We start from the raw sequence: 7,847 nt of genomic DNA on the forward strand, positions 1-7,847 counted from the left end.
TCTCAATTCATATAAAAATTAATTTCCCTATGTATGTAAGAAAATAACTTGCTTGATTTTAACGACTTGACTGATTTAACTGATTGTTTTTTTTATATATAAGTTTTAATACGAGTATATAAGTTATAGAATAATATGTATATCGTTTTTGGCGGTTTCTGTCTAATTATATTAGCAGATTTCTAAGTATTATTTTTGCTGTGGAAGATTACATAAGTTGTTTTTTTTTTTAAAAAAAAAGTGCATTTATTTATGAAACATTACAACACGACTACTATTAGATATTTGAATACTTAAATATATATTTTATTCAAATAGAAAAAGTTAAATAACTGTTTAAACGAATGTATATTTTTAACACAATATGCATAAGCATGTTCTTTAGTGTAATTCAGGGTTTATTCTTTACCACGTTCCACATTCGATTTGTCATCATATTTGTACTAGTACATTCATCCTATAATTTTTAATATTAGTTTGATAATGATCATTTTTATTACTATAAAAATTGAATATAGTTTTTGAATTTTTAAATTTAGATACTAATACATATGGTAACATTTATATTAAAATTGATGTTCATAGATTATTTATTCATACTTTCAAAAATAAAATATGATGTGCTATTAAATTGTATACTTCTATTGTTTATGGAATTTCGTCATAATTATAGTTCAGAAGAAATGAGACTTGAAATTTATGAAAATAAAGTATACATATAAATATTGTTTAAACATAGTACTTTTATGATACTTTTTGAACACCAAAATTTTTGTGCAAAGCACCATATTACGTGTATATATACGTATTATAAGATTTACTACACTCGCAAAACGGTGTTTCGTATAGGCAACTTAATGGCAATTGTGTATTTTGAATTTTAAAATATGCCACCGAATGGCTATATATTTATTTATTTTTTTATTTAATGGCCTTTATTTTATTTTTTATCAATATTTTAAAAACAATATTAAATTGAAAGATTTATATTAATTATGCATGCACTATAGTGTAACAATGTGATATTTATGATGATTAAACAATGTAACAATTTATAAATATATTAATTTCATTATTTTTTATTTGATTATATTAATATTGTACAACTTTGAAAATGTTCTATTAATTAATATTTGGTAATATAATATAAATAAATAAACGAAAGGTTTATATATAAAAATAACTAAATAAAAAAAGGTTTAGCCTGGAGTATTATCATATTTGAAAAGTTCGACCGCTTTCGAATTAAAAATTAAAAATAATTACTAATTAACGAATGCCAACATTAAGAATGGCGAATTGTAAATAAGATAATTATAATAACTATTCATTAACTTCGATTATTTGTTTAATGCTATGAAAGCTAAAGTACCATTTTGAATATACAGAGGTAAAATTATACTAAAAGACAACAAAATATGCAGATAGGTACATTAAATAATATACATTTTAAATCCATATAATAATAATAATAAGCAAAATGTAACTTTAAGATAACCAACATTTTTAATTAAATGTTTTTAAACAAAATACTTAATATTAACTTTAATTTGTATTTGATTAATGATCCTTTTATAACTATAGTTTTAATAATGGAGAGTAACAAAAAATAGCCTATGATTATTTTATATCTACAGGTATATATTTATATGTATGTTCTTTAACATTTTGTAAACAAAATTGATTAAGATCAGTATAAGTAAACTAATTCGAACTTTTACCATAAGCATTTTTCGAGTATAATAATAATTCATAATTACATAGGTATATTATAAAAGTATTTCTATTTTTCTATTTCCTCTCCATGAATTAAAAACAAAATGTATTAGATTTATTATAATTTACAAATTAGAATTATACAGGTACCTACGTATACTTAAAAAGTAATATTAAATTCATCAATAATTTGAAAATTTTATTGTAGTAAAACAGCTATAGTTAATTAGAGTCTCATATAATAGGATTCAAAATAGTTTTGGGTTTTCAAATCAGGAAATTTTGAATAACCTATGTTTGTAAATATGCTGAGTATATTATTTATTTTCAAGACACTTTATAGTTAATAAAAACCATATTTGGTTATGTTACACAATCACACAATAATCACAATTCTATACATTTTAACACATAAATATTAATATCATTTATTTTGCAAACCATTAACATTTATTATTGTGTCCTAATTAAAGCTAAAAGAAAAGTTAAATTTTTAGGTGAAAAATTTAACAAATTATTAATTTAAAATTTGTTTTGGTTAGACTTACCGGAAATATTATCAGTTTTGAATTGCAATTTTTTGTTTCTAAAATTAAGTTTTTATTATTTTTACATCAAGGTGATTAACCATCAATTTGAGTATTTATAATGTATATATAGTAAATAAGAAACCAAACGAATAAATTACACCAAAAAGAAATTATTATAATATAAATATCAAATGTCAGTGGACAATTTTAACAGTATCATCATTAATTTTAGATAAAATATCGATAAAAACGTTTGATGAAAATTTATTCTTTCGAAAATACAAGAATGATTTTTTATATCATTAGAGTCAAATTCTATTTCGTAATCCTAATATATTAACGGAATAAGTAAAGAATTTAAATATGTCATCTAAACATCGAATATCATGGCTTTAATTCAACGCCAAATCAAAGAAAAATTTAAAAATTAAACATTTATGGCTAAATTCATTACAGGTTAGTTCATCAATATTTTACAAACAAGATAAGAAATATAAACCTGATAACTTACATCATAAACATTTAAATTTTGTATAATTGATATGTTAAATGTTCTTTCGAGTTTTGGTATGGTGTGGTATTGAATAGGATTTCAAGTATTATAAATGTTATTATATTATATAGAAAATGTATTAAACTAACGATGAAAAATTAAATTGTTATTATATTATATTAATATTAGTTATTGTCTATATTATATTTGATATAAAATTAATATAATTTAATAACTTTGAAAAGTTTTCTATCTGTTAAATGTATATGCTGTTAATTTATGAGTGTTATACTCGTACATAAACATATTTCATAACTCATACTCATAATATTTATTGAGATTTAAGAGATTATAATAAATAAAAAACAGACATTTTAGTTTTTTCAGTCATAATTTACCAAAATAGACCAGAGATAATCGTAGAATATATCTTTCTAACTCCCTCTTTCTCTCTCTCTATCTCTCTCTCTCTCTCTAGTTTAAATGTTAAATTATTAAGTTAATAAAATAATATTATAATTTTTTTAAAGTTATATAATTATTAATAATAAAATTTAGTTATGTTTAATTGTGTAATATCTTTTGTGTAAATATTGAAAGCATAATACTAAAAATGTACCGTGAAGAGATTCATGAGAATCTTTGATCCCATACCTTTATAAACATTTGTACCATAACATTATCATATTTTGAGTTAGTTAAGATGATGTCTAAAACGCTGTGCAATACAACAATAATTTGTTGTTCACAATTTAAAAACAAACACATGATTAGTTTTTATTACAAAAGATTAGCATCATGTTATTAACGGTACATAAAATTCACTGTAGGTCATTGCTGTTGGGAAATTAATAAGTAGGATTCAAAATTATTCAAAATCACTTTTATTTTATATTTAATTATTGTGATTGTTTTGTCTTAATGCGGGAGAAGACTCTTTTACACACTTTATGTAGAGTATATTTTAATAATATACTGATATATTCGTTCATTTTAATGCTATTTATATTTGTGTTTACGTGTGTGACGAAATATAAAATTACTTGTTTACATGACACTTTGAGTATCGATCAGAAACTCATTTTGGAGCGAGGGGCAAGAGATAAGGACAGTTGTACTAGTATTACTAGTAAATTTATTTAGATTATTAATTTTAAAAATTCATACAGTACCGTACATTTAATAATATATCTATGTAGGTTAAAAATTTTGATATTGACGATGATAGGGGAATTGGGAAGGTTAAATTAATTATGGTAAAATTAATTTGGTGTCAGCTAAAAATAATTTAATTATGACATTGATGCAAGTATAAAATGCAAAAGTTCAATTATGATTTTTTAAACTAAGGAAAAAAAAATGTTTCACCAAAAATAATGTATTCATCATTTTAAAATGGATGTTATGTATGATTTTTAATTTTATCAACAAAGTGACATCATAGTGTACACTCCATAGTCCTAAAATAGTACTGAAAAAAATAATGTATTAATAAATTATTATTAATACTGTGATATTATTAAAATTTATATGGTGCACTTCGTACCTTGTTAAATAATTCAAATGATTAAATTTAAAATATTTGATCAATTTAGTTTCAATCTGAATGACTTATACCTTTTTACATTTAAATAAAATATTGATTTATTTTTTAGCACTTTTAGCATTTTTCGGAATTAAGGTTTTTAAACCTAACTCAATATCTCTAAATACTCATATGCTTATTGTAATTATTATTATAAACAAGAGAAATAGGGATTTATTTATATATATATATATATATATATATATTCTAATAAAAAAGAAAAATGTATTTAAACCTAACTCAATAATAACTATAAAATGTTGTTTATGAAGATGAATTATATACATTTTTGTTTTCAATAATTTACATATGTTTAAACATTTTAAAAGTATCTTAAATTTTTGTATAAATGCATAATAATTTGTGCACTATAAACTTCCAATTTTGAAATAAGTCTAATTAAAAAAAGTCTTTAAAGTGCTATTTCTGATATATTTAATTATATTTATCTTACTTTTATAATTAATATTCCTGTATTAAAACCTACGTAAATACAAAAATTATGAACTTTTTTTTTTTTTTTAAAAATATTTTGAAAATATTCGTATTATAGAATTTAAAAAAATAAAAATAATAATCGTCCATTAATATGAAAATAAACCACTGTTTCGTCATGAATAAAAAACTAAAAACTTTATTGAAAATTGATGAAATTTACAGTAGTCTTATATTTTAGAACTAGATGTTCACAATTTTCAAGCCATAAAATTAGATTTATAGATAGATAGTTTTATTGATATTAAAGAATAAATATTGTTAATAATTATGAACGAGGTTCATGGAAGTATATAAATATATTTATTACAATTTTATTAACTAAAACGTGCTGGATATATTATATATGTTGCCATACGACTCAGCATACTGACCGATACAAAAATATTTAATTTTATAAAAAAAATAATATAATAATAAAACAGTATAAATGTGGTAATCTTTAAATGGTAAATAATTATCAAATGTAAATCAAAACATCTATAAATAGAATATAAATATAATATACTCATTTAATATTAATAATATTATATATGTAATCATATACATAAATCGAACACGAATATGGTACGTGATGATAAGTACTAGACATCTTATTTAACATCTTATTTATTATGAGTAAATGTGGAAACGTAATATATATAATGTGTCTTTTCAAACAGGGTTTACATTATAGTGATCAAATAAAAACGCAAACAAAACACAAACTGAGTCAATGTCAAATTTTTCCAACAGTATAATAAGACTTAAACAAAACATGAACATACCGTTTAAATATAAATTTCAATTTTGAAAACAAAACACCAATAAAAATTTGTTTTGTTTTATTCTTGTTTAAACTAGTTTTAAATTAAAACGAAAATAAATATAAACAGAATACAATATTTGGACATATTTCGTTTTAAATTCAGTTTTTTTTTTATTGTGTACCTACCGACATTTTAATGTTACAAATGTTGAACCAAAGTATTAATAATGATTTTCTTTTTATTTTACTGACTGGATATTATTTCCTTAATCGAAAAAATAATACTAGAAGAAAAAAATAAATATCAATATTTTTATCACCCAATAAACACAAACAAAACGGACACATTTTACAGTGGAAAATAAAGTTTTAATAAAACAAAGCACAAACTGTTTCTATTTTTTCCAAAGCCGGTGAAACAGCAAATGTTTCAAAAATCGAGAACATTTTATCACCGATGATATTTCTGTTTTTAAATTATTCTTGTTGTGTTCAAAAAAACATTATGTTTATGTCTCTTTAATGTAAGTCCAACATAAGACTGACGGACATATTTTTCGTAGTTTTCTTGCGTTGGAATCTCATTGATATTATATTCTTTTAAAATAAAGTAGGATTATAATGAACGTTAATTTCACATTTCTCTTCGATATGGATTCAATATTATTATAAAAACTAAGATTTAATTTTTTCACATACATATTTCTGTAACTACATATTTTTACAGAGCTGGTAAATTATTTTATAATTATTAACAGTTGTTAATAAGGTATAAACAAATTTATAATGCATTAAGGGTTTGAGCTGTTATATGATCTTGATAATAAAAATTTTCTTTTAAAAACCACAAAATATAATGATTTTAATTATAATTTTTATCCACAATCTATATTTAAGTACCAGTTAATAGAATATCTTAGTCTGTTGTCAACTTGCAAAAATTTAACTACTGCTCATTCAAACACTATACATTAAGATTGGATGTTCATGCATTTGTAATATTTTTCTATAAAATTCAAATTAATGTTTCAAATAAACAATTCAATTATGCATATTTTTTGATTTTTACTTGATTGATTAGATTTTTATATTCACCATGCTTTTAGTACATATTTCATGTAAATTTAATTTCAAATGGGAAAACCCTGCAGATATGATACTTATCCATTTATCTGGTAAGTTTCAGATTTTTCAATAATTATTTTATTTCTAATACTGAGATATCTACATTTTTTCCAGATTAACAAAAAGTTCAACAATAGTTCTCAATTTCACATCATTTAATTTTAAATACCTTTTATTTATTATTAAACATTTTTAATAAATAATTATATTTTTACTTTTCATTAATTTTTATTAATGCATATTTTGAATAAATTCTAAGTATATATGCATATTTAATACCGCATAAATGCATACATATTTTTTAGAGCATGAAAATCCGTTCCCTAATTATGTGATATACTCGTACGGGTATATTGTATTAAATTTAATATTTATTATTTACATAAATATTAGCTATTTTTAATCAAATTTAACTGTTTTTATATATTTGAAAATTATGTTGTTGGTCGATATTAATGATTATTTAAGATTATCAAAATCTTCATATGGAGAAATCAACGGTGTGTGTATGATTATTTTCGTAAGTTATACGTTAATTGTTTACAGATTTAAATAAAACTATTGATTATCAATATGGTTTGGAATACACTAGTACGTGAACTTATTTTAAATCATACGAATAAATTCAAACAACATATATACAATTATATAATCATTTAATAATTTTGTATTTTTAATGAGAAATATTAGCTAAAATACGATTAATTATTGTAAAATTATACTTCATATTTATATGTACGTTACAGTTGATGATTTAATATCGGATGACAAATGTTATTGACTATGGTCAATTATACCATTTGTCATATGTACGAAATGTATAAGGGTACAAGACTTTTTTAATTACATATTACTCATGTTACTGTAGTTTTGGGAAAAATAAATTATATTTCCTTAAAATTCAAAGTAATAATGAAATCATTCTTCTGAGATTTATTTCGTCAGCGGACGTAATTACATTAGTATAATGTATATTCAAATCAATATTTGTACACTGCGTTATCTCCGTTATTGTGTTGGTTTATTATTAAGGAAACAAAGTAGAAATTAATTAATGACCAACTGATAAATACGAACCCAAGGCAAAGTACAAATGAAAATACCACCTCTCTAGATTCATGATGCGAACACTGACGTACGCTTCACGTTTCACGA

Source organism: Sipha flava, unplaced genomic scaffold (genome assembly GCF_003268045.1).
Source record: "Sipha flava isolate LNK unplaced genomic scaffold, YSA_version1 507_pilon_pilon, whole genome shotgun sequence".
Classification (NCBI taxonomy): Eukaryota; Metazoa; Arthropoda; class Insecta; order Hemiptera; family Aphididae; genus Sipha; species Sipha flava.